Below are 13,140 nucleotides of genomic sequence, written 5' to 3' on the forward strand. Positions count from 1 at the left end.
CACCTTAAAAGAAAAGAGCGTTTCTTTAGAAAGAATATAACACAATGGAATCATTTACAATCGCCTTCTAGATCTGCCTCTCTAAGTTGAGGCTGGTGTAATTCTGATTTTACCAGGTTAGGGGCAACTTCTTACTAGTCCTCATTATCTCACTGGTTTTTGAAAGTGTTGGTATGGACATTTCAAAACACAAAGAGGTAGGCAAACAAACACAAGAAGAGTTTTTCTTTCATTTCTTTTTTCCATGACAGTATCAAGTAATAATCACACATTAACCACACTGGGATTTTTAGCCCCATATGGTGAGATTTTCTTTATCTTTCAAATGTTGGAACTTGGTGTGCTCATCCCAAGATGGTGGACAGGGCAAACGGAGGCATGCCTGTAGCCAAGCTTGGCTGGTATGACAAAGTGACTTTATTTCATCTGGGGCAGAAATGATGAGAGCTGGTGTTTTCTGCTTATGATTTACTCTTCTCATTGGAAGGTTTCCTCTCATAATATTAAGATAGCAAGTCACAATTTGGGAAGAGGAAGCTCTATCTCAGGAATTTTATACTTGTATCTGCAATTCTCTTCCCTTTCTGCAGCGTGTCTAAATTATATCTGGGGTTGAAGCAAGAGTCTGGCAGCACCTTGCCTTATTGACAAGTGTCAGTTTAGGCATCCCTTCTTTCCCAGGCGAAGGAAAAATTGACACACTGCCAGTGACCGGAAGCCCCAGTGCCTATTAATCTCCAGATTAACCAATGATTTCCAGAGCCTCAAGGTCTTCATGGAGCTCTGGAATCTCCCCAACTCTTCAGTCACCCATTTACACACATGCTCCTGATTCCTAATTGCATTCATGATATGTGAATGTTGCCTGTTTAATCTTCTAAAAATAATTTTATTTCTCTTATATGGCGAAGATGGTTAGTCATCAGATTTACAGTGTGCTCCCCTATATTTCTGAGCCTTTTGGGAACTGGGGGCCATCTGACAACTTCTAGTGAAGGAACTGTGTGTGGAAATGGCGTGTGTTACTTATGGGCCAGGGAAGTGAAGGATTGGCCCATAGGTGACACATCCCTCTCTTTCCCAAGCATGGTGGCCCAGGAAGTCACATATTATGCTGGCAGCATCACCAGATGGAGGCAGCTTGGGTCCCTGAGTCACCAGATGGAGGTGAGCCCTGGCCAACTGGCATTGGACTTCACGTAAGTAAGAAGTAAATGTATGTTGTGCTCAGCCTTTGAGAGATTTATTACTGCAGCATAGCCATCCTATACTGACTAACCTTAATTTCCACCTTCTTGGAAAAATATACACTGTCTTCTCTGTGAACTGGTTACAAATATAGTAAAAGTATGGAGATCTCAGCCTCAAATATCTGAAGTATCCGAAGAGGCTAGGTGGAGAAACCTTCTGGTTAGACTCCTTTAGGACTCAAACTAAAAAAGTAAACAAAAATGAACAGGCAAATACAAACCCAAGTTTTCTGCTCAAATAATCTCTTCTTCTAAACTACCCAGGACCCCAGAAGTTCTGTGGTTTGTCAATGCAGAACTGCAGAACACTACCTCTTCAGGAATATTAAGTTATTTACAAGATGGGTACAGTTGGCTTGAAAGTAGAATTGAGGAGTGTCCCTGGTGGGGCAGGGATTGGAGGGGACTATGGGAATTTGTGCATTTGCCAGTGTTTTCTGTATTCCTGTCCTTATCTTCTGGCATTCATTCTTTAGTTACTGGGCTAAATTTGACGATCTGATAGCCAGACAATGCCTGGGCTTAGGATACTTTTCACACACACACACACACACACACACACACACACACACACACACATCATTCGGTGGGGGGGGATTAGATGTTTTGAAAAAATAGCAAACTTGTAATCATGGGAAAATCAGAAACTTGTTGGACTTCCTTACATTTATTCTTTTGGGCTCAGTATTGTTTTTATTTAGGTTGACATCGGGAAAGGGGGTTGGCTGTGGATGGCGTTTCTGTCATATCTTTCAGAGCTTAGAGACTCTAAAGCTCTTCACAGGACCCCACTTAGATATTTCTTCAGAGTTATATCGTGTATCCAATTCTTCTCAAAAGGCTGCTAACAGGCATTAAATGCAAATTAAGCATTTTTTCAATAACAGAGGGTATTTACATTTCAGAAACGTAGGGATGGGTTAGTAAGAGTCTGTGGCAGAACCTGACTAGTTGATCTCCAAACTGTTTTCCTTTCTTTCTAGGGCACAAACTTGACAACATTTCCCAGATTCCTTGTAGTTAGATGAAGTGTTTGTTAAGCCATCTCCAGGCCTGGCCCATCAAGAGTTTCCTTGTTATTTCCCATACTTTCTCTTCCCCTGAGGGATGACCTAATGCAGAGCATGTAGTGGAGGCCCTCAAGACCCCCAGGGATGTTAGAGCCATTAGGTGGAAGGAACCTGGGTCCTAGAATAACTGCATGGAGGAGAGCCTGCCTTATGGACTGCATTGAACTGTGACATGCATGAGAAATGAACCCTTAAATTAATGTGAGACCCCTGACATCTGGGAGTTGTTTGCTGCAGTAGTTAACCTACCTGACTAATACAAACCTCTTAGCCAGTCACAGTGTATTCTTCCCTAAGAAATGTGCACTGTATGAAGCCCTTTAGGACCCTAAACACCTGCTAAAGCTCAAGGGTTTGAAGATTACCACAAAGCATTTCCACCTTTGTGAAGAATTTCCAGATGCATCCTTCTGAAATCAGCGTTGATTATTTCCTTTTTCCTGACAATATGATAACAAATTTTTACCTGTCTGATGTCACCTGTCACACAGTACTGAAATTCACTGTTAATGATGTAACTTGACAACCTTAGGCAAAAGGGGGAATTTATTTCCTATGAGGAAGTGGGGTAAACAGTCTCCAAAGATGGGCACCATCAATTCCTCTCCTCCCTGTACACACATGCTGCTCCACCCAGCAAAGGTGGCATCTATTTCCCCTCCCCTGCTATCTGAACTGTGGCCTTGTGACTTGCTTTGCCCAATGGAATGTCAAGGATATGACATTCTAGGACTTCTGAGCCCAAGCCTTAAAAGGAATGGCAGCTTTAAGGTCCTCCCTCTGGGAAGCCAGCTGCCATTTGAGAGGTCTGACTATCCTGAGACCCCTATGCTGTGAGGAAGCCCAAGGCAACCACATTGAGAGCCCACTTAGGCACCAGATGTGAGTGAAGGCTTTGTGACCCTTCCAGCCAGCTCAGATGCCCACTGAATACAGCCGAGTGAGTGACTCTAGCCAAGGCCAGAAGAACCACCAGCTGAGCCCAGTCAACTCACAGATTCGTGTGGAAAAAATAAATCGTTGCTGGTTTAAGCCAAGTTTGGAGTGGCTTGTTACACAGCAATAGATAACCGAGACAGAAGGGACTCTAGGTGTGAGGTTCTGACTGGTTAAGGAAAGACTTGTGAAATCTCCCATGGGATTGTTCACCGTTGTGTTTTAAGTCATGAAGGTGGAAACATGGCTTTGAAAGAGGTCTGAGAAAGGCTTTTATGGTCAGGGGCATACAGTAGCCACTTTCCCATGCTCATACTTGAGCCTTGGCAAGTATTTCTTCAACAGAAGTTTTCTGAATGAAAGTAATTATCACGTACCTCTCTGTTCTGTGTCTTAGGCCATGAGCTCTTTTGGGGAGATCATTGTCTGGACATAGAACAGTGCCTCCGTGAGGTTGTGGGCTTTAAAGGTTTATTGAGTGAGTTAATGCTGGGCTTGGGGGCGGGCCTCATCCTTTCAGAGGATGAGAATGTGATGAAGAGGAACGCTTGCCTTACCCCTAATGTCTCACCCAAAGGTCAAAAGGAAGCAGCTAAATGAAGAAATCTTCAGTGCATCTAGGCAGTTGCAGTAAATCAATAAATACACCTCTGTATGTTGCAAAAAAGAATTCAGTTGCCACTCAATAGGAAAAGAAAGAAGTTCCCTAGCATTAGGCCAGAAAACACTATCTGAGCATAAAGATCAATCAAGTTGCATTTGAAACACTCTCTTTATTGCTCTTAGGGTCCTTTTCTTGAGTCATGATTTAGCACTCACTATAGACAGGGCAGTGACTCCAGGTACAAATAACAGCAGAGATGGCCCTGGACTAGGAAAAGCAGATGTGAGATGGAGCACATCTGACAGAAATAAGCCTGCTGGAGACAAAATATGCAAGGGCTGTCACTTACCTGTTTTGCCCCACGTTTTGGGTATAGTTATCTTTCCTTCGATAGCCAAGTAGAGCTTGTTCAATTTATACATCAATTTATAACAAAGCAACAGGGGTTCCTTGACCTGGGACTTTATGAAGATAATAAGAGGATTAGCTGAGAGGAGATGAACCAGGCTATGGAAAGAGAACTATATCCATTTCAATATTGTTAAATAGATATTTACCACAAACTCCGAAGAATATACTGTAGGGTTGTGTTATAACTTCCAGCTACTGTTTTGTTTTTTTTTTTTTTTGCGGTACGCGGGCCCCTCACTGCTGCGGCCTCTCCCGTTGTGGAGCACAGGCTCCGGACACGCAGGCTCAGCGGCCCTGGCTCACGGGCGCAGCCGCTCCGCGGCATGTGGGATCTTCCCGGACCGGGGCACGAACCCGCGTCCCCTGCATCGGCAGGCGGACTCTCAACCACTGTGCCCCCAGGGAAGTCCCTGCTACTGTTTTTTAGGGAGCTGATCAGAACTTTTACAAGGACTCAGGGTGTAACTGGGACTGGAGATAGGAATTCCTACTCAGGATTTCCTTCCTTCCACCCACCTACCCATCCGTTTATCCATGTATCCACCCACCCACCTACCTACCCATGTGTTGTACTTCCGCATTGTATCAGGCACTGTTCAGGCGGCCGGTGGTACATTTTTAAGCAAGACAAAAACAGTAAAACAGTCTGTTATCTTGGTGTTTATGACCTGGATGTGCTTTTCAGAATTTAGTCATTGACACCTCAATCAGTTTGGGGGAATTTAAGTTGAGTTTCTTGTTAGGAAAATATACTTGGCATCTTTGAAATCCACCAGTGGACTCTTTTCAAACCTACAGGATTCTACTTCAGGAAAAAAGAAACTGTCTCCTGATGCAGCTGGAAGAAGCTACCTGTCTAACGTCCTATCTCCAGTCCCAGTTACAAAGGTGGGTAACTTGTTATCTTATACCAACGTGGCCGTGAACTTCACAATTCCCTTTAGCTTGGTTTTCTCTCCTAGAACTTGGAACCTGCAGTGGTTGTAAACACTGGACAGGAAAGTGTGGATACACGATATTTTTAAGAGGAGCTGCTCATATATGATCCCAGGAATATGAGAACCAGATGTGACTTCAGAATAATGAATCATTTATCAAAGGATATGTATATATATATTTTTTGCAGTACGCGGGCCTCTCACTGTTGTGGCCTCTCCCGTTGCGGAGCACAGGCTCCGGACGCGCAGGCTCAGTGGCCATGGCTCACGGGCCCAGCCGCTCCGCGGCATGTGGGATCTTCCCGGACCGGGGCACGAACCCGTGTCCCCTGCATCGGCAGGCGGACTCTCAACCACTGCGCCACCAGGGAAGCCCTGTCGAACGATTTTGTAACTCACAGCATCAGGAGTGTATATATCCATCTACATATATGCATATGCACATTTTTTTAACGATATGTATATTTAAAAAATAAGATTTGGATGCCCATGCCTCTGAAGCCCTCCATGAGCCCCTAGGGTTTTTAGTGCTTAATTACAGACTGTTCGCCTCTCACCTAGTACATGCGTGTCATGGCTGTTTTGTGAGATTGTTGAAATGTGCAGAAGTGTCTGTTTCCTTGTTGAATGCCCGTCCTCTGGCACAGTAAGGAGAAGCATAATAATCATTTGCAAACAAATAACTGAATTCTGCCCTTTGTGACTTTTCCTGTCTTGTGATGACTTCTTTTATTTTAATCACAATTTTATCTCCTTCTGATCCTGACATTTAAGCTCTGGTTTCTCTTGATCTGAGGAAGCTTTGAAGTTCATTTTAACGCGATTTCGCCTGAGGAAATGTATTTCAGTACCAGAAGACTCAGTTATCTCCTGTGAGTTGCCCCAGGCTCCAAAGCCCTCTGGAGATCATTCTAGTTCTTTGCAAACACACCCAGGGAATTTTACTGCCCAGTTAATTGGAAGGTTTTATGAACTTCTGCCCTTTTACCTGCCCAGAGAGCACAGTGTTTACTGTAGAAAAGAAAATTTTTTTAATTGCAGAACTAAAAACACTGATTGTGACTTGTCATGTTTTTGTGCTAGAGTCTTCATTTCCATACGAGATAAAAAATGAATGAATGAATACTCTTATTCAGTTTTTCATTCTTCTGCCTTACAAAAAGTTTGAGGCTGCTGGTGAGAAATGGGAGCCGTCTCTGAAACATGACTGTGAGCCGTGTGAAAGAAGGACTTGGCAATGAAGTAGACAGTCACTCAGCACAAGTTTCATTCAAGCTGTTCATTCTCACTGGGGATTTAAAGTATGCCTCCATATATCCAGAGAAAACTCTAATTTGAAAAGATACATGTACCCTAATGTTCATTACAGCACTATTTACGATAGCCAAGACATGGAAGCAACCTAAATGTCCATGGACAGATGAATAGATAAAGAAGATGTGGTATATATGTATATATACACACACACACACACATATATATATGTATGGTATGTATGGTGTGTGTGTGTGTGTGTGTATATATATATATATATATATATGTAATGGAATATTACTCAGCCATACAAAAGAATGAAATAATGCCATTTGCAGCAACATGGATGGACCTAGAGATTATGATACTAAGTCAGAGAAAGACAAATATCATATGATATCACTTATATGTGAAATCTAAAAAAAAAATGATGCAAATGAAGTTATTTACAAAACAAAAACAGACTCACAGATGTAGAAAACAAACTTATGGTTACCAAAGGGGAAAGGTGGGGGGGAGGGATAAATTAGGAGTTTGGGATTAACAGATACACACCACTATATATATAATAGATAAACAACAAGGACCTAGTGTATAGCACAGAGAATTATACTCAGTATTTTGTAATAACCTGTAAAGGGAAAGAATCTGAAAAAGAATATATATATATATACACATATATATATACGTATATATATATATGTAACTGACTCACTTTGCTGTACGCCTGAAACTAACACAACACCTGAAACTAACACAACATTGTACACCAACTCTACTCCAATTAAAAAAACATGCCTCGGGGCTTCCCTGGTGGCGCAGTGGTTGAGAATCTGCCTGCTAATGCAGGGGACACGGGTTCGAGCCCTGGTCTGGGAGGATCCCATATGCCGCGGAGCAACTAGGCCTGTGCGCCACAACTACTGAGCCTGCGCGTCTGGAGCCTGTGCTCTGCAACAGGAGAGGCCACGATAGTGAGAGGCCCACGTACCGCAAAAAAAAAAAAAAAAAAAAAAATCGTTTGCCCAAGCCAGACAGGGACAGGACAAGGATTTGAACCCAGACAGGCTGGCTCCAGAGGTAAATCTTTAAAAAAAAAAAAAAAAAAAAAGCCTCCTTATTCAGCAATGTAACACATTCACAATTTTTCTGGACTCTACCTGTGGCATAAAGTGAGACACACCTCACACCTGTAGATGATAAAAGGGGAAACAGTCCCCTCTGCTGACCTCCCAATCAAAAACATGCTCAGGGGCCTCCCTGGTGGCGCAGTGGTTGAGAGTCCGCCTGCTGATGCAGGGGATACGGGTTCGTGCCCCGGTCTGGGAGGATCCCATATGCCGCGGAGCGGCTGGGCCCGTGAGCCATGGCCGCTGAGCCTGCGCGTCCGGAGCCTGTGCTCCGCAACGGGAGAGGCCACAACAGTGAGAGGCCCGCATACCGCAAAAAAAAAACAAAAAAACAAAAAAACAAAAAAACATGCTCAGTGGAAACCAGCAGGAAGGAGGAGGTAGCTTTCTTCCTGGGTGGGAAAATAATGAGTCATCATATCCTTGTGGTAAACAGAATGATCAATTCATAAACTCTGTGTATTAGGTTTTCACTTGCCAGGGACTAATGCCCCATTATTTTACTTATGGGAAATAGCACCTTCTAGTTCCTGGTACAGACAGCTGCCAGATGACATGGGCTGGCATCTGTTGGTCTGGCCTCTGTTGGTCTCTGCCTACGTCTAATGAGTGTGTTCTCCTCATTGCAATGCTGCCTCTAAAATGGAAGAAATATTAGCACCTTCTACCAGCAGCTGTGGAGGCTGATGTCTTCTTCAGGGCAGACACGAGCTTGGAATACATTATCTATTTGGCACAATTTATTCACGGCTACTGCCTGACCTTCTCAAAACAGAAAAGGTCATCACAGCCTGGCTCTCCCAGAGCTGAGCTGGGCATAGCTGTTCACCACTGGAAAGGTCCTTCTCTCTATGCATTCTCTCTGTAGGATGTGTCCCAGGTCACTGTTTGTTTGAGGCCTCAGTTTCAGAGATGAAAATATTTAATGATGTTGAGTCCACTGGTCTCTCACCCAAGGAGTTTATTTTGAGCCTTAGAGTACATGAAAATCTGTCCTATGAACCGATTTCCTCTCTTTTTTTTTTTTGGCCTGTATTTGCCATAAGAAACGAATCATCAAACAGACAAATGTGACATCATAAAATTCAGGCACCTTAAAGAAAAAGAAAGAAATCTATGTACGTGATTCTGAGCTAATCCTTGTTAAAAGTAATTTTCTTTGGGCTAACGTGACCTACAAGCTCATTCTTTCAAAACTAGTCATTGTTTCGGGGCTGCTGAATATTTTGAGCTCACAAACCACATACATTTCTTTTCACTTCTTGCTTCCTGTATGTTACAGCCCCGTACAGACACTGGACATGCTGGCTCCATAGCTAATGTGGTGTGGGAGTTGGTATGCTAGCTATGTCTCTCAGACAAATGTAGATGTGGCAAGTCTTTGTCTAGAAGGCTGGACGGGAGCTTAAAGGGTGGGCTCTACAGAGGAGATAGCAGGGGTGAACGGGCAGGAGGTCCCAGTTTTAATGCCAGTAATTGCTAACTTTGTGACTTCAGACAAGTCACTTAAAACAATTTTTCCTCCAGAAAGCAAAAGGATTGGCTGTGTCTTCTAAGAGCCCATCACTTCTACAATTCTGGTTTCTAGACCTGCACCTCTGTGGGGTCACCCAGACTAGAAGGTCAACTAGTCTGGAACTTTGCAGCTACAGCTCATGGTTCCTGCCCATGGATAGCACGCTTCCTAAATTTGGAACACTTGACCATTTTTTTTCTTTGTAATAGCACTTGTATTTTTTTAAATTTTATTGAAGTATAGTTGATTTACAATGTTGCATTAATTTCTGCTATACAGCAAAGTGATTCAGTTATATATATATCTATACATTCTTTTTCATATTCTTTTCCATTATGGTTTATCATAGGGTATTCAATAGAGTTCCCTGTGCTCTACAGTAGGGCCCTGTTGTTTATCCATCCTATATATAATAGTTTGCATCTGCTAACCCCAAATTCCCAGTTCCTCCCTCCCCCACCCCCCCTTCCCCCTGGCAACCACAAGTATGTTCTTTATGTCTGTGTGGACTCGCTTTTTACAGCTTAAATGTATTTAAGGCAACGCAGGTTGGTACTGATGTAGCAGAAATAACTACAATGACAAAAAACACTACCCAGGGGTCAGGTTAACAAATTAAGGAGAACTGGAGATGTTTTCAGAAGAACCGAGGGAATTCGTGGCTAGCAGACCTGCACTATGAGAAATGCTAACAGCAGCTCTTCAGGCGGGAAGGAAGTGACACTAGATCACAACTTGGATCTTCAAGAAAGAATGAAGAGCAGTTCCTAGTGTGCTGGGTGATGTGGCCACTGTGTCTCTTAGACGGATGTAGGGCTGGAACGTGGCAAAGGGAGCCATGTCTGGGGTACCATGGTGTTGTAAGAGCGACATGAAGGTGCTGCTGTAGGATTTCAATTTTCCCCAGTAAAGAGACTGCATCTAGAAGAGCAGCCTCAATTGGAGTCACCCTCTGACTTTCCACGACCCATCTCTCTTTTTCCGCTTTACAATGCAGAGGTTAGTGGAGATGGATGGGAATTCCCATCCTGCACCTTTCATGTCTTCAATGGTGCTTCCAATCAGTAACAAATCCCTTGGGTTCATGGTGTTGCTCGTAATGGCCTTTCTTGCTCTGGAGGGAGGACTCTGGAGCCTTCCACACACCTCCTACCATGTGCTGGGAGCACAGTTGATCTTTAGCTCATGGCTGAGCATACGCTCAGGATTTGGAAGAACTAAACACAGGTGGACCTGAGGTTCCACTGGGCTTACCACTAGGTCAGCTCAGCTCAAATTGTGTTTAACTTCTGATCCCCATTAAGTCTGAACTCTGACTAATGGGCAACAGAAACATTCCGCTTCTCTAGATGTTGCTGTTGGCTTAATGTCCTGGAGGGGTTTGAACGCTGACCACCAAAGGGAAAAGAAATCCCAGCATCTACTTTCCTGGGTGGTGTGTTCTCCTTATGTCTTTGATGAGTATTTCTCTTGTTCTACCACAAAGGGTTCCACAGCAAAGTAATACTCTATTTTTCTTAAAATATTTTAAATGTTCAAATTGGGAAGCCTGACCTCTTTTGCCAGTGGCGGTTATTAGTTGTAGAAATCCGGGAACTGGTTGAGGGTGGGGCGGGGAGAAAGGGTGAGGGAGGGTGTTCCCTCAGGGAGAGCCTCTGCAGGCCTGGGGGCCGTGGTCTGCGTGTCAGCGGCAGCACATCCCAATAAGGGACAGAGTTCCTAACATGGGACTCTTTCATGGGGGCCAGGAACCTAGTTTTGCCCGCTGTGGGCTGGGGAGTCTGGACCGCGATAGGAAGGCAGCCCTTATTCCTGGTTCGTATTAGTTCCCTATGGCTGCTGTAACAAATCGCTACAGCTGAGCGATGTGAAGCACCACAGATTCCTTATCTTATTGTTCTGTGGGTCTAAAAGGGGCTAAAAATCAAGGTGTTGGCAGGGCTGGTTCCTTCTGGAAGCTCTGAAGGAGAATCCCTCCATTGCCTTTTCGGCTTTCTTGGCCCATTGGCTCCCTTCCCGCCAGCCATGGCAGGACTCCAAAAACCTGCTCCCGTCAGCACGTCCCCTTCTCTGACTCTGACTCTCCCGCTTTCCTGTTGTAAGGACGCCTGTGATTCCGTTGGGCCCATCCAGATAACCCTGGAGAATCAGCCCACCTCAAGACCCTTAACTGTATCCCATCTGCAAAATCTCCTTTGCCGTCTAAGGTAACACCTTCTTGGGTTTCAGGGATGAGGATGTGGACATCTTTGGGGGCTATTACTCTGCCTACCACGCTGTGGTTTGCATATAACAATCCATGATGGAGTTCATTAACCCAGGAGCTCGGGAGCATGAAAGAAGAATCTGGCACAGAGCCAGAAGTAACTCTAAAAACTCCTCTGAGAGGTCCTGTCGCCCATCTCCAGGTCCTGGTCATCAGTGATCTTCACCAGGCAGCTGCATGGATGGCCTCCATTTTGGTCTGGTTGGGACTTCTCTCTCTCTCCAGCTCTGCTGAATCTTCTCTTCTGAGCTCAGGAAAGGGGGTGGGTGCATAGAAATAAGCAAGGATGCGTGATCATTTCACATCTTTGCATTCTATAGTGCTCCAAACCTAGAGGTGCTTAATAAATAGGTATTATGACTGGTGGTGGTTCCATTCTTAGCACTTTTGTGGCAAATATCGGTTGGCTGCCCCTTAACCAAAATCCCAGATGCCCAAAGTGAATGCCAAAACCCTGGGGCTCGGGAGCTGACAGCAGCTACTGTTGTCCTCTCCCTGCAGCCAGTTGCGCAAAAGAGAGCATTCAGAACAGAAGGGGTCAAGTCCTGCTGTTCCTCTGGGGACTGGGAAAAAGCACGCACGAGAGAATGAGCTACAGGGCGCCGAAGCCCGGGAGGAATATTTAGGCCAAGGTTCTCAACCAGGCTTGCATATAGGAATCACCTGGGGAGATTTCCACAGTGCCCTGGCTCGGCCTGCGCGGCCCGAGATTCGCATCTAACTGGTCTGGGCCTCAGAATTGTAAAAGGTGCCCAGATGATGCCAATGTTGAGTGAGCGCTAAGAACCAGTGAGTGAGGCGTGGGAAGCAGGCTGCACGGAGGGAGGACCCCAGGGGAGGCAGCCTTGCGCCCACAGACGCCGCCCCCATCAGAGCCTCACTGCCCTCCGTGTGCGTTGGAATCTCCGGGAGTCTTGTTACAATCAGATACTGACTCAGCCGGGACGGGGGAGGGGCCCGAGGCGCCGTGTGCATTTCTAGCACGCCTCCAGGTGATGCTGATGCTGCTAATCCAAGGACCACACTTGAAGGAGTGAGGATCTCCCAACTCATTTCACAGAAGAGACAATGGAGGCCCGGGGCGCGCGGGTACGTTTCCAGAGCCTTGTGGCTGAGTTGGAACTGGATCAAGTCGCCTTCTTCCCAGTCCAGGGACCATCCTACGTCACAGGCCTCTCTCAGGTGAGCAAAGGATTCAACTGTGCTGTGTTCATCAGTGAAAATAGGGCCTTGACCGATGAGACAAAAATTACCAAGATTTAGCAAAGTGAAAAGAGAAACATTACGATAGTGGGAATGAATTGTTTTAATTCCTTGTGAGCAAAGTGGGCATTCCTGGTTTATTTGCTTAAGGCACCGAAGTCTATGTCGATTCAGGTTTTATATATCATTTTTTTTCTTTATGAAACACTATTTTAATGAGAAGAAACCCTGATGACTGTTAGTGGGCTAGGAGTGAGATAGGGGCTCTGAACACGGCACATAAGCCTCGTTGAAGGAATCAGACCAAATTTCTTCTAGTTGGACGTAGCTGTTTCAGACCGGGGGTGCTCAGACGGACACGTCGGGGGCTCTACGGCCGGGGGTTGTCTCTGGTTGGTCTGTTACCACCAGCAACAGATGATTTTCTTTCCTTCCCTTTTCCCTCTTTCCTCCCTCCCTCCCTCCCTTTCTCTCATAAACATTCAATGGGTGACCTTAAAACTCTTCGGTCTCTGAGAATCTCCCCACCCCAATTCAGTACAAATGTTTTAGAATGTTTAGT

The 13,140-nt window shown here is 45.0% G+C and overlaps 1 long non-coding RNA gene across 1 annotated transcript; it reads left to right on the top strand.

The window, feature by feature from the left end:
• The first annotated feature begins 1,090 nt into the window (after nucleotides 1-1,090).
• On the top strand, nucleotides 1,091-5,325 carry LOC309796535. Its single transcript, XR_014292472.1, has 3 exons — nucleotides 1,091-1,199; nucleotides 5,083-5,159; nucleotides 5,234-5,325. It is a non-coding gene; the product is annotated as an uncharacterized lncRNA (long non-coding RNA).
• The last annotated feature ends 7,815 nt before the right edge of the window (nucleotides 5,326-13,140 follow it).

This window comes from Mesoplodon mirus, assembly GCF_964341445.2.
Source record: "Mesoplodon mirus genome assembly, chromosome: X".
NCBI lineage: Eukaryota > Metazoa > Chordata > Mammalia > Artiodactyla > Ziphiidae > Mesoplodon > Mesoplodon mirus.